General features: G+C 40.7%; 1 protein-coding gene and 1 long non-coding RNA gene across 5 annotated transcripts in view; one reads left to right on the top strand and one right to left on the bottom strand.

The window, feature by feature from the left end:
• The window catches only part of CSMD1 (CUB and Sushi multiple domains 1), a 2,034,404-nt gene that overhangs the window by 1,439,207 nt on the left and 569,891 nt on the right, over nt 1-25,306 (top strand). The gene's annotated exons all lie outside the window — the stretch shown is intronic.
• On the bottom strand, nt 4,123-5,024 carry LOC116276438. Its single transcript, XR_004186005.1, has 2 exons — nt 4,908-5,024; nt 4,123-4,187 (listed from the first exon to the last, which is right to left on the bottom strand). It is a non-coding gene; the product is annotated as an uncharacterized LOC116276438 (long non-coding RNA).

Below are 25,306 nucleotides of genomic sequence, written 5' to 3'. Positions count from 1 at the left end.
AAGAGTTTTTGTTTGTTTCTTAATGGTACATAATGAGACATATTGTTTAAATTATCTTTTCAAGGAAGCCTATGTCTAAAACCTCTTTGAATTTCCAGTCTTGTGCACAGTGTTTGGCAAATAGTGAAGACCCAAAAATGGTCATGAATAAATGATGGTAATAATGGCCAAGCTTGGCATGTCTTACCACACTAGAGTGGGAGAGACGGTCTGCCATAATTAAAGGCCTTTTGTTACAAATATGTACAGCTATCTCCAAGCCATGAATCCCACAAATCTACTTATTATTTGGGTCCTAAAAATAGTCAAACATATTGTACTAATACATATCCAGAGAAACAAAACATTATTTTCATAGAAATGTGTTCTGAATGTAACACACAAAATAATGTTTGTCACAGTGAAGCTCAGTCGTCGGTAATATCTGGCACGCAGTTGGCCGCCGTATCGTGTTCCATTGCACTTGCCGTTCGGTGTTTTTGACGGTGCCGTTGCCCTGCAGTTTCCACCAATGTGCAGATTACAAAGAGGATACCCAAAGGACTGGGTGCTGGGTTCTGCTTCACTTAGCAGTTCTCTAAGTGAGACTTTACGTGTGTATTTGAAAACTGCATTTATGACCTGCTGATTGTTTTTGTGGCTTTCCTGTGAAGTGTGAAGAGTGCTAAGATCTGTCCATGGGGGTAAGCCCCGTAGCAGTGAAGGGAGAGGGGTGTCCACCAAGGTCGACTCTTTTGGCAGTCTTTCTATGATCAGAGGCTGAGCAGCTAGGCTTGAAATCTAATAAAGCTTTGAGGGAGGAGAAGTTAAATGTTAAGTCACACCTTTCATTTAAAGGTGCTTACAGTAGAGAGATGCAATTACCATTATCCTCATTAACAGGTGGCACAGGCAGCACCCACTACTGTGGGTTATTATTTTGTGCCAGCCCTAAATAATACAGTGATATTGAACTTTTCCATTTCTGAAAGAGAGAGAAGGAGAATGTGTGTGTGAAAAATAAGTTTGTGTTTTCTTTGGTAATTTTGGCTTAAGGACTGAACAAATTATCACAACCCCCAGGATCACTCCTAAATTTTACCATAACAAACAAAAGTCTTCAGAATTAAGTGTTACGTGTTTATAAAATCCACGTAGGAAACTGATGATGTTGAATAGGTCCTCTGTTTTGTGCTACTGGGTTTTGTGAGGAGTCTTATGTAGTAAGTGGAATATGGGATAATACATATTTAAGAATATCTAGAGTGAAAAAAGTTAATGTCAAATTCCTCTATATTCTATTTGTTCTGTCCTTGCCTGGGATTTAAATCACCAGTTTTAATATTCTGTCATTTAAAATCGGGAGAACAAGATCTATTCAAATATTTGCTTTATGGGAGCTGTTTTAATATCACATTTGACTGACTTCTAGAACCCTAAACAGTATGATGAAAATGCTCCACTAGGCATATTTCATAGAAAAACATTTGGTACCGAAGGTTTTATCTGTAAACATACATCTATCTACCTATCTATCTAAAATTATAGATACAGAATTAAATGAATGGGAAATGAACAGAAAACTCAAATTACGATAGGCACATATTTTATTTTATGCACCCTCACATTTAAATTAAAAGTTATCAGATGCCAGTGTACATGTACCTCCATATTTACTTTAAATTTATATGTAAAATAAGTTTGTCCTGTCGAATTAAAGAAAATGAAATAAAGTTATACAAAAGTTTCAGTGAAACAAGTGTGTATGTTCATCCAGTTGTGAAATTTTTGAAAATGGGGCTCACTGCGTGGAATTTAAACCTGTTGATATCCCACTTCACCTCCACCTTCTGACCTGCCAGGGCCACCTGCCCCCACCAGCCCTCATCAGGAAGAGCAGGTGGGATGATTTGGCTAAATCCTTACAGCGTTCAGACTGTGGTCATCAATGACCACACCAGAAATACCCTGATCGTGTCCCAAGAACAGAATGAAACCTCTGTGAGCCTCAGTACTGCTCACAAAAGCTCCCATCCATCTTTCCCTCCACCTCCCAGACACATTTCTCCCTGTTCTGCTTGTTTTCTGGCCTAGGTTTTGCTCATAATTTAATGACACCTGCCAGGGTTTGCCTGTCAAGGGTCCTACCACTGCACCTGCCAAGGGCTCTCCAGTCTCCTTAGCCTTCCCTGGCGGTGGACTCCTCACACAGTCTTCTTCCCTTCCTCCTCAGCCTATGTGGTGTTTCCCGTTTCTGACAAGAGCCCAGGTGTCTGGGTTTCTCTTTAACACTCCTGACCCACTTGCCCTGTCTACCTGCTTGCCAGGTTACTGTTAAGTTCCACTGATGCTGTCACCACTGCAGGGGGCTCCCTGCCTGCTGGCTGTTCACATAGCACTCTTGGCCTGCCCAGATCCAGCTCGCTTGACACCCTGTTGAAATCTCTTCTGCTCACTTTGTAGATTTACTCCCTCCCGCTCTCTGAAATATTGACCTTCTGTAGAAGTTCTGAAGCTCTCAACATTCTAATTAACAAAGCCAGGCCGAGAAAAAAACTCTAACAAGCTCAAGAAAACTAAGGTGCTGCTGTTCATGGGCTGTTTCTCCCACCTGCTCAGATCATCTTTGGCCTGGCCACACTGTGCCTTGTTAGGGGCACCGTAGCTTCTTCATGGTTTCCGACAGAGCAGGAGCTGGGGGTACCAATTATCTCAATTCCACACTTCTATGGCCTTACTTCCCTTCCACCCTCCCTTCCCCTCAGTGTGGGGTGTCTGTGACCTTGTTCTCTGCTCCCTCAGCTCCAGGCTCGCTCCAGGCTCTCCCCAGACCCCAGGAGGGGGGCTTCCTTGTCTTCCTCCTCAATCCCAACTTCGTTCACAGCCCTCACCAGCCAGCATGTCTTCCGTAGTTATTTCTCACTCTTCTGACTTCATGTTGAACTAGTCTGGATCCCATTTAAGATATTTCCTACCACTTCCAAATGTGTTTTCTCATCAGCTTGTCTTTTCACTGTTCTTCTAAAGAAAAATAAAATATGTTTTACCTTAAGTGGCTAGGGCCATAAAAACTTCTTCTTGTCTACCTTCTTTTTGTATATTTTTCACTTATATAAAAAGCATGAGCTTAGACATGCATTAAATACAGTCATGAAGAACGTATAATGTAAGCTATGAGCACACATCCACATCCCATCTTTCAAAACTATAATGTTTAATTTTTTTGAAAAACAAAATCAATCCTATAGAAAGCAAATTTCACCCATAATTCCATCACCTAATGTACAAATTAAATTCTACTTTGCCCCATTACGTAGAAGTCTGCTTTTAGATGACCATTTAAATATAACTGTTGTTGATATGCACATGTATGTGTGTGGCATATGTGTTTTTAATCCTTTCCAAGAGCGACACAAATATCATAAATATTATTCTGTGAAACTATTTGCCTATTTTTCACTTAATAAAATGTAAACATCACTCTAGATCTATTAATTTATATGTCTACTTCACCTATTTTAATGTCTTCAGAACACTTGTAACTGTGGACATACTAAAATTGGTTTCCCTACCCCAAGTTAACATATAGTCAAGTTGTTTTCAAGATTTTACTATCGTTAGCAATGCTGTGAGGGCCATCATAATTATGGTTAATGTTCTGATACAGTTAGAACTGTAATTGTTGGATATTCCAAGTCTGTGGCACAGCAGCAATCCTGCTTTTACAGTATGGTTGATTTGAGGCAGCTCTCTTATGAATATCTCTTCCAAATTTTTCTCATAATAGGGAAGAAACTGAGGAACTGAATAGATATAGGATTAGATCATGAATCAGCTCAGCCTGTCACACACTGTCTGTTTCACAAAGCAATTTATCTAAAAAGGCAGTTAATGAGCTCTCAAATTATTATAAAAATTCCTGAAATTGGCTCGCATATCTCCATCCACCAAGCGTGAGCTGATGGTGTGCCTGGAGGTCTGAACTACGGCTACATTAGTAAAAGCCTACCTTATGTATCTTCTCATAAATCCATAAAGTAATATCACACTGCATTTAGCACAGCCTGAAACCGATGAAAGATATTCAGAGTAGGTCTTTTCTTTTTTTTTTTTTTTTCTTGTCCACAATTTCTTTTTTAGTTGGTTGGTTGATTGGTTTTAAGAATAATATTTTATTGCTTGAATATATTCAACTCTTCAGTATTCTTCTGCAAAATTACCAGTAATTGACAGACCGTAAGTGACAGGTCTAAATATGTGGTGGACTACTTCTGAAATAGAAATCCTCTTCTGTGTTTTCTCGAAAATTGTAACAGATTTCCTATCTCCATTAATTATCAAGAAAGTGGAATAATGTACTTTTGTATTAAGTAAGTAAATTTTTTGTAACAATTTAAAAGAATATAAATTATAAATTATAATTTTAAAATTAATGAAAATGGTTCTTATTCTTCTGTATTAAAAAGCAGAACTGTTGTTGTGTCCATAAAATTCATATAAACTAAAAGCACACTTTATGTAGATCATTTCATAGGCTAAAACTTCAGACCCAAGTGGAGTATGTGAACAAACTACGTTGATGTAAATACTGTTGCAACAGAAAGGATCTCTGTCGAATACGCTACATTTGAGTCCTCTAATTCCTTAAAATGCCTTTTATTTCCATAACCACAATGTCCCCCACTTTGTGTTTATCTTGGCTAACCCAATTCAGAAAAGCTTTTGAGTCTCCTTAGCAATGTTTTCTGAGATACAAAGGCAGTTATCACAGGTCAGAAGACTCTTTATAACTGCCTAACAACAATACCTTTTAAAAATACACACATTTTTAGGAACTATTTATTTTAGCATGTAATACTTACAAAATGTCATGGAGATTTAGTTTTCTTTAATTTATAAATATGCAAAAGTAAAGAGAATAAGCTGACCTTATTTTTTCAAGCCACGTGGATGATGCATAATTTAGATTAATTTTCAAGCTTTCTGTGTCGATACACTTTTTTGTAATTCCTTCAGCCCTCTCTTCTAAATCAGAATGTTGTCTTTTCCACAGATAGTACTCTCTTTGTGCGGAAAATCTCATCTCTCTCTCTTAGAGGTTAGGATGAATTCAAAGTGCCTCCATGTAAAGATTTTTTCCCTCTCATGGTTCTAAGAATTTTACCATTTGTTGTCACAATACAGAACACGCGTCTGCAAAATCTCTATTTTTTGAACATTTTCTACAAAACTTCTGGAGTTCCTATGTTTCTGCCCCTGTGGGATCCCAATCAGTCCTCAGCTCCCACAGTGGCAGCCTCATCTTTCAGTAGCTAAAGCCACGTCTGAGCTGACACAGGTACCACATGTCACATTCAGCGTGATCACATTACAGAGAACATTATATTATCGAAGCTTGTCATGGACTTTAGCATACAAGTGATATAACAGACTACAATGACTCTTTATCCTCCGTCATGTCTTTATTACGTGTCATAAATGTTTTTTATTTATTTATTACATGTGATATTTAGTACATGTAATAAATATAAATAAATAGTAAAGATATGTTTAAAGCAAACGTTTAAAGATATATATATATAGTGTGTGTGTATATATATACATACACACACACCATATATATATATATGTGTATATATATATCTTTACTAAAAGACAATTCTGAAAAGAGAGCTTTACCAATATAGAAGCAGTGGTTAGGGACGTAAAGGGTCTTATCAAACAGTCACAGTAAAAGTTCCGTATTTGGTAAAATATGTTCTTTTCTCCTTAGTTCTCAGTGTGCAGATTAGTTAATTCCAGTTTACTGCAACCTAAAGCACTTACCCCCTGCATCTACTCTTAGGCTTCAAACCAATGACTCACAAATTCTAAAGTGTATGTTGGCTTTCAAAACATTCACTCATTGATTGAAATTTTGAAATGTTTCAAGAATAGAGTTTGAATATGACAGTACTATAATACAGAAAAAAATGTCACAAGATATTAGTTAATATTTCTCGATAAATTCACATGCTTCAGAAACTTTAAGTCATTATGTTCATGATCTCACTGAATCTTTGAATGCCCTATGCCATTGGCTACATTAGTGTTTCTTTTTTAAAGATAAGAAAACTGAATCACAAAGAGGTCAAGTCTACCCTCTTAACTGCTGCCCTGTGCTGCCATCAGCTCTCACAGCATGGTGAGAGTGGCAATTACCATTAGATTTAGGCTGATCCAGACTAATGCATAGCTGGAGAGTTTTCAGAAAGGGGTCTGACTGTGTTCATTTCAAGTTAAGAAGTGGTTAGTCGTCCGATGAGAGGAAAGCAGAGACACATTTGCATGATGCCATACTCCTGTTTTCAAGTGGAAGCAGAGATTGGCAACATAGGAATGCATATTGCATACACCCTATTTACCCACATATTTACTCTTCCGTCCAGCAAGTATTCACGACGTGCCTGTCTGTGAATATAACCACGAAGGTTATAGGAACATGTGATGCAAGCCTGGTTGGCCATGAAGCTTCTTTTCAAGGAGGTGCAAAGTGGAAAACAGGCAAGCAAGCAAATAGCAAGATTTCAGGTGTCATAGCGGCTAAGGAAAGCAAACCAGTAAATAAGGAAACAGCACTGAGCGAAGGGGTGGAGACTGATGAGGTCAGAGAAAGGAACTTAGGGATGACGCACCCACAAGGTAAGCGTTTGAGATGCTGGATGTGCTAATCACCCTGATCTAATCACTATACCTTATATGTATGGAAACATCACTGTGCACCCCTTCAATATGCAAGCCACTATGTGTCAATTAAAAAACTTCTAAAAGATTATATTGAGGGCTATCTGCTGAGCCATGCCTTGGAGGTTGTGAAGATGGGGAAGGGGGAAGATTGGTCCAGGTGGGGTCAAGGCCCTGGAGTAGGAATGAGTTTGCTGTGTCCAAGAAACACCAAAAAGGCAGGAATTATTGGAGAAAACAGGACAGGGCAGCAATGGTGGCCTGGTGATAAGCGGTGAGACATAGGATGTCTTCTAAAGGAAGAGACATTAGAATACCTGCTGATGGGCTGAATACGGGAGAATCGGAATCAAAAGGTGAAGCCTGGCTCCTAGATTTTGGGGCTGCGTACATGGGTGATCCCAATGGGACCCTTTTTTATCAGCTCTGTGCTTTGCTTTCTTCTTTCTCGCCTTTTACTTAGAACGATTTTCAATCTGAAACAAGAAAAATCAGAGTTAAATGTAAGAAGGTGAGCATTAAAACATTAGCAACACATATATTAACTCTTTATGTCTGGATCCAAGATAATCTAATTATTTCCATTGCCTGATTTTTCATTCAAGAAATCTACTTGTTGACTTATTGATTTGTTCAAACTACATTTGTTACGCTTGGACCGTATCTTAGTCCACTGTCTGTTGCTTGTAACAGAATACCCGAAATTGGGTGGTTTATAGAGAAAGGGAATGCATTACTTACAGTTACGGAGGCTGAAAAGCTCAGAGACAGGAGACTGTATCTGGGGATGGCCTTCTTGCTGGTGGGGACTTTCTGTAGAGGCCCAAGGCATCACAGGGCATCCAGTGGTGAAGGGGGCTAGCTAGATTTCTCCTAGATTTCTCCCATCATGTTAGCTGAGATTTCTCCTCCTCTTTTTAAAAAACCTCACTCTCACAATAATCCAGTAATTCGTTAACAAATTAATGCATTAATCCATTCATCCATGAATGAATTTATCCATCCAAGAAAGGAGAGACCTCACGACCCAACCTATTCTTAATGGTCCCTCTCCCAATGCTGCCGCATCAGGGTCTGAGTTTCCCTGTGAGCCTCAAAGGCTATAAACATTCAAACCACAGCCTCCCATCTTCAGGCCAGTGTAGAATAGGGCCTAGATCTGCCCATCTGAGACCACTTGGCCTAGAACAGGAGCTGGCGAGCTTCTCTGTAAAGGTCAAGATAATAAATGGTTTAGGTTTTGCAGGACACACAGTCACTGGCACACTTCCCTTTTGTGGTCTCCACAACCCTTTCAGAACATAGAAATCATTCTTATGAGGCCTTACCAAGAAAGCAGGCACAGATTGGATGTGGACCATGAGCTGTAGTTTGCAGACACCCAAACTAGAAGCAAAGCAAACGCCGAAGCAGGCGTCTGCGTGGCAATGTGTGGCTCTGTGGTGGAGGCATCTGCGTGGCAATGCGTGGCTCTGTGCGGGCGTCTGCGTGGCAATGCGTGGCTCTGTGGTGGAGGCTTCAGCAGAGGGAAGTGGGGCTGATATCAGGAATGGCTTCAAGGAGCAAGTCTTCCTTGAAACAGAGGATAGAGTGTGAGGAACCCCAGGCATATGGGGAGGGGTATCTGCAAGAGCAGAGTCTAGACAGGACAGGCACAGGAACACGCGAGAGCCTAGTGTGTGTGACGACCAGGGTGAGAAGGGGAGAAGGTGGACTCGGGGTGGGGAGTGGGACCCAGTCCAGGGAGCACCCTGCCTGCCCTCCTGGCAAGGGTGACTTTGCTCCGAAAGGGCTTCGAAAACTGAGAAGATGGTTAAGCAGGAAAACAACTTGGCCAGGCTCTCTCTTTAGAAACAACCCAAATTCCCATCAATCGAAGAGTGGAAAAAGAAACCGTGGTGTGTGTGTGTGTGTGTATGTATGATGGAATACTACTCGGCCATAAAAAGGAATGAATTAATGGTATTCATGGCAACCTGGATGAGAATGGAGACTATTATTCTAAGTGAAGTAACTCAGGAATGGAAAACCAAACATTGTGTGTTCTCACTCATAAGCCGGAGCTAAGCTATGAGGGTGCAAAGGTGTAAGAATGGCACAATACACCTTGGGGAGTCAGGCAGAAAGGGTGGGAAGGAGTTGAGGGATAGAAGACTACAAACTGGGTGAAGGGTATACTGCTTGGGTGATGGGTGCACCAAAATCTCACAAACCACAGCTAAAGAACTCACTTATGTAATCAAATACCACCTGTTCCCCAATTACCTATGGAAATAAAAACCTTAAATCAGCATTTTAAAATAGATAAGGGCTACAAGGAGTGAGGAAGAGCAGAGCTGGGTGCCGAGATGGTTCCGTCAGCCCTTGTGGCTTGAGGAAGGTGAAGGAATCCTGGGTTTGCAGGAACTCCGCGTAACATTGTTACATGTACCAACATAGTCTTACGGCAATAATGATCAATGCTCTTTTGAGCACAGAATATTTTCTTTGTGGACCTATTTATTTTGGCCAAAATACTGTCCTACTTTCAGGGAATGGTTACCCCTCTCCAGGAAGGTTATAAACTCCTTTCCTTTCTTTTAGTTATTTTTTTCTTTGTCATATCCAAATAGGTTGAATTTCTATCACAAATTTCTACTTTATGACACCAAGATATGGCACGGTGCATGCAGTATTTTTAAGAGTCCTTTTTGTTCTTAAAATGACATTTTAAAAAATGACCTAGCAAAATTTCATTTAAAAACACTTTATTTGCATGTCTTTAGTCATTTTCTTTTTTTTCATAAATCTTAACAACAAGAAACACACAACACTTTTCTATTAGATAACTAGCTCAAGCCAAAATAAGATCTATTATTTTTCATATAGGTAGGCTCAGTAGATTTAACTACAAAGAAAGGTTGTACATATATTTAAGTTAATATTACTTACAAACCCACCTTATTAACAATACCAAATAGTAAAGTTACTAAGTAAATAGTAAAGCAATGTAAATAAAAATAAAGTCTAAAACACAATTTTGTATGAGACTTTGGAAAAATATTTTCTTATTTGAGTGACATGATCAAGTATAAATATATGCTCAGAAGTTGGAAAATATCACGGACAATTGTTGACCTATTGATCTCTTTATACATCTGTATATGCATAAGAGGTAGTGCTTTAAAAACTGAATCCATTTTACCTCTTCACTGTGGAAACTAAACAGTTCTGATATTTTTTGACCATACAAATTTTACATTCTCACTTAGAAATTGAAATAAGCACACCTTCATTCCACTTTCTTCTCAAGTGCGAGTTTCTGTCTTTTTTTCTTGGTGCTCATAACACAAGAAGAGGCTTGCTCACATATTTAAGGCCAAAATCAAAGCCATGTGGCCCTGTTTTCTTGTGTAAGGCAAGGTATTCATCTTTGTCAAGCCCAGTGTGAATGGCAGCACGAGGGTTGGCCAGCCTGCAGCCCACATTATTGGTCATGCTGTCAAAGTCAGGTCTCTGGCTAAACAGCAGATTCAGCGAAGGGGCCCTGACCAGCCCCACATCTGTGGACAGGAGAGGAGACGCTGTTCAGTTTTGCTCTTCCCTTCCTCCAGGAGGTTTTCAAAACACCTCAAGACCTCTGATATCCTCCCTCCCTCTAAACCCAGCAGCAGTGGAAGCATTTTCAGTTTCCCTTGCAACATCATTTTTCCAACATTTCACCTTCGGTTTCATTTCAGTAATAACATCACTGGACGTCAATGCTGTTCTTCAGGGAGCTGCAGAATCCTGTTCAAAAAGTTCATGTGATGAAACACAACTGTGTGGGCTGTTTGCTGCAGCTCCTTTTCATGTTCAGTAATTCCTATATTGACTGAAGATTTGTTCAGCTCTTTATACAATCTTTACCCATTCTTGAGTAAATTTGTTTTTGTTTTATAATGTTAATCATTTTTGCAGTATTGTTCCAAACTTTTGACAATAGCTCTGTACTGTGAGAACAATGTATTGTGACAGCATCAGGATTTTTTTTTTTTTTTTTTTTTTTTTTTGATGGAGTCCTGCTCTGTTGCCAAAGCTGGAGTGCAGTGGCAGGATCTTGGCTCACCACAACCTCCGACTCCCTGGTTCAAGTGATTCTCCTGCCTCAGCCTCATGAGTAGCTAGGATTACAGGCACCTGCCACCACACCCAGCTAATTTTTGTATTTTTAGTGGAGACGGGGTTTCATCATGTTTGCCAAAACGGTCTCGATCGCCTGACTTCATGATCCCCCCACCTTGGCCTCCCAAAGTGCTGGGATTTGTTTTCTTTAAGAACAGAGGAAAAATGCACGTGGGTGGCCAGCCATTGAAGGTACGATCTGCATAGGCGCTTACACAGGAAAAACGCACGTGGGTGGCCAGCCATTGAGGGTACGATCTGCATAGGCGCTTACACAGTTTCTCTAAGATGAAGTGGGTTTTTTTCCAGATATGAAGACAAACTGTTGAATATATGATGTCCTTTGCTTAATTGAGACACTTGTGCACAGCAAAACGTATTTTCTTGAATTTTACTGCTATTTACATTTGTTAACAAGGGCTGTTAAATGTCAACTTGATGGAGAAGCTGCATTTTGGTTTATTACAGAAATGTTGCTCAGTGACATGTGACATCATCAATATGTTGACTAATTATTTGGTTTAGGAGCAAAACCCTTCCAGTTTCTCCCAGTGCACTGTGTCCTAGCATTTCCCACTATGCATTCACTATAATTTTATTGCTGCATCACTAAGTTTGCACCAACTGCTTGACTTTGCTTTTTGTGGCCAATAAATTCTGCTACTAAATAACTTGCTTCCTGAGCCTTCCCACAGAATGTGACTAGTTTTGTGTTTTTAACAAAAGCTTAACTGTATTTGAGATTCCAGTAGCCCTTTAAAATAATCAGCACCATTACTTGTCACATGGTTGTGATTTGCAGTTAAGCGTCCTCAATTTTGCCAAAGGCAGTGTCTGTAAGTTGTCCACTGCTGACGATGCACCTGCATTGCTCAACCTGGGTTATGGCAGTGGAAAGTCCATGATAAGGGATTCATTTGTATTCTGCATCGCATTAGAGCCGTGAAATGATAGAGAACTGTGTGATTCTTTATCACTCACCTCCTCAAAATTGTCTGTAGACCTAGGCCTGGAAAATGTATCTTCTATTTCTCACCTGCTTTTCAGAAATGGCCATCTTGGACCATCAGACATCACGTTGACGCTTTATGTTTTCCAGCTGTTTTGTAGAAGAATCTGTTAAGTATTGGAATAAAGCAACCAGTTTATTTAGTACTATAGAGAATTCTAGGGACAAAAGCAACTTTGAAAATCATTAAGACTATGTCCTTCTTTAAGTCAAAAAAGTTCATAGGCACAAACATACATATATGCACATATACATAGACAGACAGATACAATATTTTACCTCCTGCTTCTTTGCTAAGTGTAGGGTCCTTTACTATAATAGATTGCAAGTAACGAGAGAGAAAGAGAGAGATGATCTACTTTGATACCTCTTCTAGGTTTTATGCTTTGTTAAGGTCACAGAAAAGTTTATATTCAGGAAATAGCATATTTTGAAATTAACTTTATACTATCCTGATAAATTTCCCTGAGAGAAATTTGATAAAAGGAACAAAAATAAAAGGATCAAGTTGACCCATGAGAAAGAAGAAATCCAAGATATTTAAAATACTTTCAGATTAAACATTAAGTTGGTATTAATTCATAGAAATACCCATATTGACATTTTACTTACTAAACCTGTAAGGCATCTTGGACTAGCATGTGTCTGGTCATCTCCTGCTTGTCATCATATCTTTTCTCATTAGAGAAAAGCAAACAACATTTCTAAAAGTTGGCTCCATTCCCTGTCTCCAACCTGCATCCTGGTCTCCCTGAGCCCCCTCTAGTCAAGCTTCTGTGGCTCTTGCCCACCGAATAGCTTCAGGCAAGTCTGCAGTGGTGGCCAAGCTGTCAGATTGGACGGTCCATTCCCAGGACGCCTGCCTTTGTTACCGGAAAGGGGTCCCAATCCAGACCCCAAGAGAGTTTTCTTGAATCCTGTGCAAGAACGAATTCAGGGCGAGTCTACAGTGCAAAAGCAAAGGCAAGTTTATTAAGAAAGTAAAGTGTGAGGCCGGGTGCAGTGACTCACGCCTGTAATCCCCGCACTATGGGAGGCCAAGGTGAGCAGATCACGAGGTCAGGAGATCAAGACCACCCTGGCTAACATGGTGAAACCCCATCTCTACTAAAACTACAAAAAATTAGCTGAAATCCATTATACTTATATTTAATTATTTTTTTGCTCTCCTACTCCACGTTCATCAACAAACCCATACACTCTGTTCGTTTTCCATCATGTTGGGGATCCAACCATCCTCCCATTTCCACAATTAATTGCCAGTCTCTCAGCAAGCATCACAGCTTGCCTGGATTATTGCAAATCTCTCCTAACTCATTTCTGCCCTTCTGCACTTGCCCCTGTTCATTCTGTTCTCAACACAGAAACAAAGTGATTATTTTCAAAAGTTTATATGTCTATTTTGCTCAAAATCCTCCAGTGACTTTTCACCTTACTCCCTAAAAACATAAATTGTCCTAATAATGTTCTCCAATGTCTTCTGTAAACCATGCCTCACCTCTCTTCTACCTCACGTCCTGGGCTTCTCCCACCTCGCTTACTGCTAAGACATACCAGTTTTTCAAAAGCATCAAGTATGCCTCGGTCTCAGCGTCTTGGCTTTTGTCCCTCTCTGTCTGGAATAATCCTTCAGGATGCACAGATTTGCTCATGATGCATGAAGCAGGTTCTCTGTGCACTGGTTACCAACTTGTCTGCACCCAGTGAGACAGGACACACCCACAAACAGCAAGTGCCATGACGTGGGTTTTTTACTTGCAGATAGGCAGCCGGGAGGAACAGGCGCCCCACATTCACTGCCAGCTGGTCCCCCAAGGCTCAGGAGAGCCACCTGGGGAGGACGGTGTCTCCACCGCATGAGCCCCACTCGCACCGTAGCTGAGGGACACGGGAAAGCAGCTCTCCCTGGTCTTTGTACCCCAGGGTTATGGATCTCGCTTAGCTAAAGCATCGAAGGATATCCTGTCCCGGGAAAGACTGGAAGGAAGCCCATGCTCTTCCATTCAGCTCCATTTTACCTCAACCTGCAGCATTCCCAGCACATTCTTCAGCTATTCTTGAGACATTTGAGCGAGAATAGGGGGAGAAACGGATCTGAATTGTCCTGTGTTACCTCCTATGGATCTCCATGCAGCACAGCATTCAAGGAGGCCGTGCCTGCTCACAGCAAGTACACTCCTTCATGTTCTATAACCCCATTCCGTGTTCCTTCCCAGTCCCTGCCACCACCTGACGCAGGAGGGAGTCACTGATTTATTGCCTTTTTCCCTGCCTGAGAAAGAAAGCAAGGTCAGAGACTGTCAGTTTCATTCCCTAACGTACATCCAATCGTAGTATGGTATCAGGAACAGGGTAGGTGCTAAAATATATTTGTAAAATAAAATAACTAATTATTACCTACCTTTGGAATTGTGGGCACAGGTGACATAAAAGTGTAAAGACTTTATGACAGTATGTCACAAATATTCATTGATTAATAAGAGGTAAGTATCAATATTAAGGTCAAGCAAGACTCTTAGTTTTGAAGTATTTTATAATAATATAATTTTAAAGAGATTTCCATAGGAAATAAAAGAGTCTGTGTAGAATTGTTAAAAGACTATAGAGCAAAGTGAAATAATTAATATGGGTGCACATAGGTGGAAGTAGATAATTAACAAATTTTTTTTTTTTTCTTGAGATGGAGTCTCTCACTCTGTTGCAGAGGCTGGAGTGCAGTGGTGCGATTTTGGCTCACTCCAACCTCCGCCTCCTGGGTGCAAGCAATTCTCATGCCTCAGCCTCCCCAGTAGCTGTGATTACAGGCACAAGCCACCACACCCAGCTAATTTTTGTATTTTTAGTAGAGATGGGGTTTCGCCATTTTGTCAGGCTGGTCTTGAACTCCTGACATCAAAGTGTTGGAATTACAGGTGTGAGCCACCAAGCCAAGCACATTTTGTTTGTTTGTTTATTTTTTTTTAAAGAAGAGCTGTACTTGATTTTATTTATATATATATAAAATATTTTATAATTTTTAATTGTTGATAAAGAAAAATCAATTTTCTGAACTAGCACTAGTTATAGGGTGTCCAAATAAATTAGTTTGATTAATTTGATTAGTGAGAACATTTTATAGATGTAGATAAGAACATCTACCTGTAAAAATCATGACCCATTTGTAGAGTATTTATTTTATTTTTATTTTTATATTATATACATTTATTTTTATTTTTTCTCATTTTTTAAAATTTTTATTTTAAGTTTCAGAATACACGTGCAGAAGATGCAGATTTGTTATATAGGTAAACGTGTGCCCTGGTGGTTTGCTGCACCTATCAACCCATCACCTAGATATTAAGCCCCACACATATTAGCTATTTATCCTGACACTCTCCATCCCCTGCCCCCCTCAACAGGCCCCAGTATGTGTTGTTCCCTTCTCTGTGTCCATGTGTTCTCTTTGTTCAGCTCCCATTTATAAGTGAGAACATGCAGTATTTGGTTTTCTGTTCCTGCATTAGTTTGCTGGGGATAATGGATTCCAGTTTCATCCATGTTCCTGCAAAGGACATGATCTCATTCCTTTTTATGGCTGCATAGTATTCCATGGTGTATATCTACCCCATTTTCTTTATCCAGTTTGTCACTGATGGGCATTTGGGTTGATTCCATGTCTGTGCTGTTGTGAGTAGTGCTGCAATGAACATACATGTGCATGTGTCTTTACAATAGGGTGATTTATATTCCTTTGGGTATATACCCAGTAATGGGATTGCTGGGTCAAATGGTATTTCTGGTTCTAGATCTTTGAGGAATCACCACACTGTCTTCCACAATGGTTGAAGTAAGTTACACATCCACCAACAGTGTAAAACAGTTTCTATCTCTCCACAGCCTTGCCAGCATCTGTTGTTTCTTGACCTTTTAATAATTGCAATTTGACTGGCATGAAATGATCTCATTGTGGTTTTGATTTGCATTTCTCTACTGATCAGTGATATTGAGCTTTTTTTCATATGTTTGTTGGCCACATGGATGTCTTCTTTTAAGAAGTGTCTGTTCATGTCTTTTGCTCACTTTTTAATGGGATTGTTTGGTTTTTTTTTTTTTTTTTTTTTTTTTTTGTAAATTTGTTTGAGCTCCTTGTAGATTCTGGATATTAGCCCTTTGTCAGATGGACAGATTGCAACAATTTTCTTCCATTCTGTAGGTTGTCTGTTCACTCAGATGATAGTTTCTTTTGTCGTGCAGAAGCTCTTTAGTTTACATAGATCCCATTTGTCATTTTTTGCTTTTGTCGTAATTGCTTTTAACATTTTTGTCATGAGATCTTTGCCCATGACTATGTCCTGAATAGTGTGCCTAGATGTTATTCTAGGGTTTTTATAGTTTTGGGTTTTACATTTAAGTCTTTAATTCACCTTGAGCTGCACTTGATTTTAAAGGCGATTCTGTATAGGGCACTGTTGTGATGCAAGATTTCCAGGTATTTCTACGAAGAGTTGGCACCTATTTAACTCTCTTTGCCAAATGAGGAGGTTGTTTTGTATGTAAGTTGGATCAGGAGGTGCTGGTTAAAATTCAGTGTTTAATAAACCTAAAACATTAGAATAAGGCTTTTCTTTTTTCCTCCAAGACTAAACTGTCATTGTGCTACATTCAGTTCAGCTTAATTTCCAAGTATGGAAACTGTGACTGTAAAAAACAAGTCTACAAGCAACTAGAATCACAGAGAAGCCTATTTATGAGCCAATCAGAGATTGCAGTGTGCTGCACACAGCAGCAGGCACCACAGAAGCAGCCCTGTTTGACTGGAGATGCAAACATAAGCAGGCTTTAGAAGATTGTTTCTCAAACTAGCAACAATTTATGGGAAACAGAGAAGTTATGGTCTATCCATGAAGCAATTGTGTCTAAATTAAAAGGGAAAGCATTTTCTAAGTTCGTTTGGTTGAACAAAATTATCCACCAGATTTTCCATGGTACCTTAACACGTCTTGAGTTTCCCTTCCGTTTTTGTAGGCATTTTCTTTCTTGTCTTCTTTTATCATAAAGAAAGGGCTAGAGATTCTTATTGTCAATGTGTGATATGTTTTTCATTTTAAATGCTGTTATCCCACACTTGATTTGGTTCTTAGTGTGTGACAAGGTTACCCAGCAGTGAGAGATGGGGGAGAGAGCCTTGTTGGGATTTAGAGGGGCAGAGTTGTATTTCACTGCAATTCTTGGCTAAGTGTTATAACGTCTGAATCACGCTTTTCCTTGCACGTGTAAAATGAAAGCCTTTGTGGGCTCCATAATATAATGCACCTGTGTAGCTGTGTTTTAGGCTCTAGAGATGCAGATTAGAACACACATAAATCCAACTTTCATCATGATTTATCATCTAATGGATGAAAGCATTAGCCTGGAAACAAATAATATGTATATATTTCTTATAGTAAAAGTGCTGCCCAGAAGACGAAACCAGGAGTAGAGAAAGAGCTGGGGTTGGTGGGGTGGGGTGGGGGGGCAGTAGGGGGAAGAGAACCATTTAATCTAAATCAGCCCAGGAAAGAGTGACTGACTGAAGGATTAATCATACACATGAGGCAGCCTTGCGAAGATCCTTCCAGACATAAATAACAGCAAATGCAAGGGCCCTGAGGCCAGAGCAGCTTGGTATGTGAGAGGGAAAGACAAGCGGTCCATGCTCTCCACAGGTGTAGGGAAAGGGATTGGGGCAGGATTGTAAGAGACATGATTCAGTGATGGAGGAGAGGCCATCTCTGGGTGTTTCCGGCTGTCCTAATGTGTTTGGATTTTATTTTCACTTCAATGAGATGCTGCTGCAGGATTTCTAGAAGGGAGATGCTTTGATGACATTGGGGCCTCACAAATGTTGCTCTGGCGGCTGCGTGCAGCATGGTGTGCAGGTGAAGCAAGAGTGGGAGCAGAGAACAATTAGGAACACTTAGGAAGACCGCAGCACTCCAGGCGTGAGGAGACATTGCCTTCCACCCGGCTCGTAGTGCAAGTGGAGCGGTGTGGCTTCCCATGTAGAGCTGCGCGACTGCTGATGAATCGCAGGTGCATGTGATGGAAAAGGGCAATCAAAGATGCAGGCTGTGCCCCGATGCTAAGGAGGACAAGGCCAGTCTGGCAACAGGAAGAGGAGAGCTGTATACCTTTGTTGGGTGCTGGGGAACAGGGCTCACTTGAGTGTGCACACAATCACAGGTGAGGCAACTCAGGTGAGCCAGCTCAGGTGCACTGTTTCAGGTGAAGCATCTCAGACGAGGCATCTCCGGTGTATCATCTTAGGTGAGGCATCGCAGCTGCGCCAGCCCAGGTGCGGCATCCCATGTGCATCATCCTAGGTGAAGCATCTCAGGTGCGTCATCTCAAATGAAACATCTCAAGTGCACCATTTTAGGTTAGGCATCGCAGGTGCGCCAGCCCAGGTGAGGCATCCCGTGTGCATCATCCCAGGTGAAGCATCTCAGGTATGTCATCTCAGATGCGACATCTCAAGTGCGCCATCTCAGGTGAAGCATCTTAGGTGAGGCATCCCAGGCGAGGCATCTCAGGTGTGCCATGGCTACTCAGTTCCAGCTGATGGTGCTATGTGGGAATGAAATGCAAGCTGTGGTTGATCCATCATGTAATTTTTCAAGTAAAGATGTAAATCTAGAAGTCCACGTGCAATCATGATTTTCAAGTGTTCGTTTATAAACTTGAAATACTCTTTAAAAAATTCTGTGCATAGAATCAGGCCAGGGCCATTGGCCATCAGGTTCTGCACATCTAGCATAAAAGGGTTTAGCACAGTCTTGTCGGAAAGCCCTTTCTCTAACAAAGACATGATAAATGGAAGAATAAACCATACCCCGAGTGAATAAACAACTTTAATAGAAGAAACACTCATTATTCTCTATCCAAGAAAAGTAAAAGGAACATCAACAATGAAATATGGGAGAAGAGGCTGCTGAATTAATTTACAAGTATTTATTGTATCTGTAACATTTGACCAAGTTTGTGCCAAGTGCTAATTGGTGAAGTGTTCTTAATTTATTGTCCTACATAAAGTAGTTAAAAACTTTTTATTCTTGATAATGTATGAAGTGATATATGATTTTTACAAATACAGAGCATTGCAAATGAATATGTAATATGCCTGAAATAAATGATGCTACATAAACTTCATTAAAGGAAACACAATTTCCATCATTACATTATCAGAATAATAGAGGTATCTAAAACAAATATGCAAATATTAATGTTTGAAAGAAGGGTTAATAAGTAGGGGGTTTGTCCAAACATTTATGAACCAATGTCTTAAATTCCTGAGGGAATCATTTTGTATATTTTACTATGTTACAATTAGCTAACATATTATGCATGGTCAATTTTTGAAATGCAGCAGGTACAGTATTTGTTTTTATTGCATGATACTTTATGATGTATAAAAAAATACACTAAACAACAATGAAAACTCATATAGGTGATAGGAATATGAGTCACATAAGAAACAGTTTGAGGGCTGGGTGCTGTGGCTCACGCCTGTAATCCCAGCACTTTGGGAGGCTGAGGTGGGCGGATCACAAGGACAGGAGATTGAGACCATCTTGGCCAACATGGTGAAACCCTGTATCTATTAAAATACAAAAAATTAGCTGGACATGGTGGCCCGTGCCTGTAGTCCCAGCTACTTGGGAGGCTGAGGCAGGGGAATTTCATGAACCCGGGAGGCGGAGGTTGCAGTAAGCTGAGATAGCACCACTGCACTCCAGCCTGGCAACAGAGCAAGACTCCGTCTCAAAAAAAAAAAAGAAAAGAAAACGAAAAACAAAAGAGTTTGACCTATTGTTACACAATGCTGTATGTGAAAGCTCCCAATAAATACTGACTCTACTGAGGAGTGGGGCAATAGTACAATAAATCCTTCTAAACTGGATTTAGTTTTCTCTACCTGGGATTCTTATCTGAGCCACAGAACACGGACTGTGGGACCGAACACCCAAGGATGGCACGAACCTAACAGCATTCCAGGTGCTGACGAAAGGAGTTAGTCCTTTACACACAGTGGACACTTCTGGGTATTGGGGCTCCTGCCACCTGCAAGACTGGAGGAGGGAGGCTGTTCTGAGGGCAAACAGTGCCTGCGATTGCTCTGTGCCTACACTTCTGACCACTGCCACTAGATGGTAGTGACAGCTCACACTTCTGAATTACCATTTCTGTTCACACTAATCATCATGGAGACAATGACTACCACTTACGGAATTTCTACCAGGAGCCAGGCTCATCCTTCACAGGGAGGCTAATCCTCAAAGACACCCTGGAGAGGAAAAAACATAATCCCCATTAATCAAAGAGGAAACCTGGCCCAACTTCACTCAGCCCACAGCGGAACCTGCTTTCTGACCCTAAGCCCATTCTTCCTCCACAGTTGCACATGGTAGAATCGATGGTCATGGAATTCCAACACCCTCGCTGAAGTGTTTCATTAATTGAAGCCCCAGGCTGCCATTAAATATGTTGTAATTAGTTTAAGTACGAGTTGCTGTCATACACACAAACTTAATAACTCAGCTCATTTAAAATTTATATCGATGCTTCGAGGCTTGAAAAGCAAACCTACAGTGCTCTGGGTACATCTGCCGAAAGCCACACGCTCTACTGTGTAATGACACTTGGGGATCCGGATATCAGAGCTTGGTATCCTAACAACAACGATAATGTCTATCAACTACCCGGGGCATCTCTACTTGTGTATGGCCAGGACCTGTGACTCTGACAGGGCAGTCACCGGCTTGAGCAGGTTACTTTTTGTTGCAAGTTGCTGGGAGAGTCACTCCCTGGGTAGCCCTAGGTCACATAACTGTAGCCGACTGGTGAGAGCTTCTCCTGCTAGCCTTGAAGCAGCGTCCACCGGGGGGGGGGGAATCTTAGCGGCCAGCATAGAATTCTACCTACAACAGGACCAACGACCACACTTCATATACAAAACCTGGTGGGAGAGGAAACCACAGGGAATCCAGCCCTTAGGAATTTTCAAAGCATGTGGGAAGGCGTGAACTGCCAAAGACTACGCAATTGAAGGTTAAAATCAAATTTATTTAGATGAACAAAAAAGCAGTGAGGGGTACAAGTGCAATTTTCTTCCATGCATAGATTTTGTAGTGGTTAAGTCAGGGCTTTTAGGGTATCTGTTACCTGAATAAGGTACATTTTACCCATTAAGTTATTTCTCATTAAGTAATTTCTCATCCCTCTTCTTCCTACCCACCAGCCACCTTCCAAGTCTCCACGATCTTTCAAGTCACTCTCTATGCCCATGTGGATACCTATTTAGCGCCCACTTATAAGTGAGAACGGGGGCTTTTGCAGCAGCGTGGAGGGAACCAGAGGGAAGACCACTTGAGATCAGGCTGCAGGTGTCAGTGTTCACACTTTCATTCCAGTTTCTGTCCTTCTAACACAGGTTCTTCCTGTAGTGACTCAGCATGGCACATAGAAAGATAGAAAGTACAGCCAAAAGCTTGAATAACTATTTCAGTGTCCTCTGTCATTAACTTCCCACAGTGGTTGGGCGCGGTGGCTCATGCCTATAATCCTAGAGCTTTGGGAGGCTGAAACAGGAGGATCACTTCAGGCCAGGAGTTTGAGACCAGCATGGGCAACAGGGTGAGACCCTGTCTCTATAAAAATTGAAAAAAAAAAATTAACTGACTGTGGTGGTACATCCTGTAGTTCCAGCTACTCAGTAGGCTGAGGCAGAAGAATGGCTTGAGCCCAGGAGTTTAATGCTACGGTGAGCTCTGATTACACCACTGCACTCCAGCCTGGGCAACAAAGCCAGACACTGTCAATAAATAAATAAATACATACATACATACATGTCTTATAGTAAGCCTGAATATCTTCTACTTGAATTCTCGACTAAACCATTTGTAGCAAATGGCGACAGTTGGTGATACATTTAGGCAAAAGAGCAACCTTTCCCAAAATGTGACCCAAAGAAAATGTTGTGTAAGAAATTTGTGACAAGGAAATAAAATAATCTTAGCTTTAAGATGCTGTATGCTCCACCTGGATGCATACTGCAGTGGTTGCTTAATGGCTCTGGAACTAGAAGAATGAAAAAGAATATACACAATTGTGTCCTAAAATTGTTTGGCTATGGAAATGGCATTCCCAAGATACCAAATGACATCCAGCAGAAAACCCCTTAGGAAATGTGACTTTAGATCAATCACTGAAAGTAAATGATTGTACACTAATTTTTGAATTTTTTTTTTTTTTTTGTAATTGACAAAGCCAAAAATATCTACTTATCCCTGAGCATGAGAGAGGGTGTCATAAGTGTGCTCCTCGTAGGTTGGCAGGCAGTTTGCCCAAAACGAAGGGGGAGAGAAGGTCAAGAGGCATTACACTGAGTCTGCAAAGCAATCCTTAACACAGCCTTTAAAGAGAACCGAGAGGAGTGTTGAAAACAGGTTTCCAAGGAGCTTACATCAAGGTGAAGATGAAAGAAATTAATAAATTTTCAAAAGAAAGATGAATAAGCGAGTTAGATAATTGAATGCAGAACCTCTGGACCACCTAGGGAAAGGGCATCCCAGGAGTGAGTAAGCGATGAAACACTGAGAGAATTACTTCAAGGGTGTTTGTTATGTCATAGTACGTATGAGTGACAGCAGGGATATGGCCTCTCATAGCCTAAGATACTAAAACAGTCATTTGAAAGGAAGTCAAACTAATAACTTCAAGCAATGACTTTTATTCATGGAATATCTTTCTTCAGCAAAAAAAATAGGTTTAAAATATAAATATTGCCAAAACAAAATTTTAGTTCGTGTGCCTTCTTATCCTTAGAGAGTTCATGTGATTGGTGGACCAAAGGCACTCTTGGTGAACGAAGAGCTGATACATCTGAAAGACTCCGATTGTAGATAGCTCCAGATTAAGATCTCTAAGTATACAACTACTTGGGGGGAAGAAAGTGAACTTTCATATTTTCCAGGTTGTTTGATAGTTACCAGAGTAAGGAAAGAAAGAGATGCCTCAAGCACCTTGGAGCTTAGTACTGAGCTCCAGGGCGACACGTCGCGGAGGAGGCACATGTGATGAAGTAAGTGTGAGTGGAGTGAAGCTCATGGGCCTCCCAGAGCCTCTGGGAGATTCTAGACGCAGATGAGTCGTTCAGGGAAGCAAAGGCTTCCCCGAGATTATTATTCAACAGCAGTGTGCGAACCTGCTTTGTAGACATAGTCGTGAGAGATGTCTTGGGATCACATGATGCTAAGTGAAGTAAGCTGGTCACAGGACAAATTCTGTGTGATTCCACTTACATGAGGAATCTAAAGGGGTTAAACTCATAGAAGCTGAGAGAGTAAAACCACTGTTGCCAGGGAAGGGGAAATGAGGAGTCACTATTCAAGGAGTGTAACATTCCTGTTATGTAAGATGAGTAAGTTCTAGAGATCTGCTGTCCAATCTGGGCTTATAGTTACTTATGTTATATTGGGCATTTAAACATTTTCAAGAGGTAGATGTCATGTAATCTATCCTTATCAATAAAAATAAGGAAATACAGAAAATAGACATCTGGTTTTAGGGTACTCTTTCTTCCTGTACAATTTTTGGCACAGAATTTGATCTTTAAATTTCTTCCTCTGCAAAATAAGTATTTTAATGCTTTTCCTTCATGCCAAGATGGTGATGGAAAGTTACAATGGATGAATTACCAGCTGTTTATCTCAAAGTATTTTAGAAATCTTTGCCATTAAAACTTACATTATTCACTTAATTTATTATGAGTAGGAGGGAATGTATAAAATGAGATGATTGTATGAGACTCCACATGAGAATATTTTGAAAGTATATGTGCTATGTCATGGTTTATATTTAGTAATGATTTACCATTGATTAAAAAATAGGTCTCAGTATGAAATGATGTTTTCTGTAGGTCATTGTGCTGTGTGCTTTACTGACTTCAAATATGAATCAGATGTTGATTATATGTCAAGAAGTTTACAGTCTTCACCATTATTATCGTGTCTATATATTTATTGATTGCTCAATAGATATGACATACTGAAAGTGGTATTTTAAGCAAATTGTTTGGAATAAGGATGAGAATATTATTTTTTATAATTATAATTGCAGACCAGTTTCAGAGTAATAGAATGTAAAATTCTGGGATATTAAATCTACTATAACACCAAAAGTCATCAATGCAATCACTCATCAAATCCTGTGCTCAACCTATGTCCAATTCTCAAATAAGGTGATCTAAAGTCCTGATCTTCTGAGGGGAAGGTTGGGATATGGAGGAGAGGTAAAAACTAGGTGAGGAAATAACAGACACAGCTGTCTTGGGAAGGAGGAGGAGAGTTGCTACAAGCTCATCCTTCTTCTAGCTCACCATCCTTGCCACTCCCTCATACACATACAGATTGGTGTGAAAATGTGTGCCAACAGCCAGGAGATTCTTAAAACCCTGGCTGATGTCCCAGAAGAGGCAGCCAGTGATACCATGCAGAACCATGTGAAGTGGTCTCATTGTCTGGGGTGACACCCAGAGTTCTTGGTCTCACACCCAAGGAAATGAGGGACACGGACATACTAAGGGTGAGGTTTAGAGAAGAAATTTAATAGGAGAAAGAAAGGGAACAGCTTGCTACTACAGAGAGGAGTCCCAGAAAAAAAAAAAAAAGATGTTACCATCTCGGAGTGAAATGTAGGGTTTTCATAGACAAGCTAGTCGTGAGGCAGTATCTGATCTAGATAGGGCATGAAATACCGGTTAGGACCAGGTGTACCATTTGCATAGGGCATGAATCTCTGGCATCCCCCATCCCAGTCTTTTATTTTGTAGGTGGGTCCTCAGCCTAAGCTACTCCACGTTGCTCATTTCTTTCTTGCTATGCACGTGTTAAAAAAGGGGAGAGGTGGGGCCCCATGGTGGACATGCCTGGCCCCAGGTAGCCCTTTCTGTCTGTGCAACTGCAGGCATCCTCTTGTGCAAGCCTCCAGCTTCCTTATCTATGTTTGCAACCCGATCTTCCAGGCTACTCTTTATTAGAAAAGAAGTGATTTATTGGGCTGCTTTGTGTTAGAAGGGAAGTTCTGCTGAGGACTCTTTGCCCTCACTATCGGCATCAATAGTTTTTGTTCTACATCCTGTATCATACCCATGCTGACACATAACCTGGAGTGGACCACCCTCCCATGGGGCCAGACCACACACAGGACCTGGACCCAGTGGATGCATGGCAGGGCTCCCAGAACTTCCGGCTGCCTCCCTCTCACTGCCTTCTTCTTCATGCTACCCTGGGGTGTTTCAGTAATCTCGTAATGACAGGATCACCTTTTGTATTTGATTTTTTTGAGGGGTGATAGTTATCACATATAGAACAATTTTACTATTATGTATTATAATTCCAGATTCTCTCATGAAAACACATCTGAGCAAATGCCACA

This window comes from Papio anubis, chromosome 8, assembly GCF_008728515.1.
Source record: "Papio anubis isolate 15944 chromosome 8, Panubis1.0, whole genome shotgun sequence".
Classification (NCBI taxonomy): Eukaryota; Metazoa; Chordata; class Mammalia; order Primates; family Cercopithecidae; genus Papio; species Papio anubis.
Note: the sequence above shows the minus strand (reverse complement) of the source record. Positions and strands in the feature narration are given on the sequence as shown.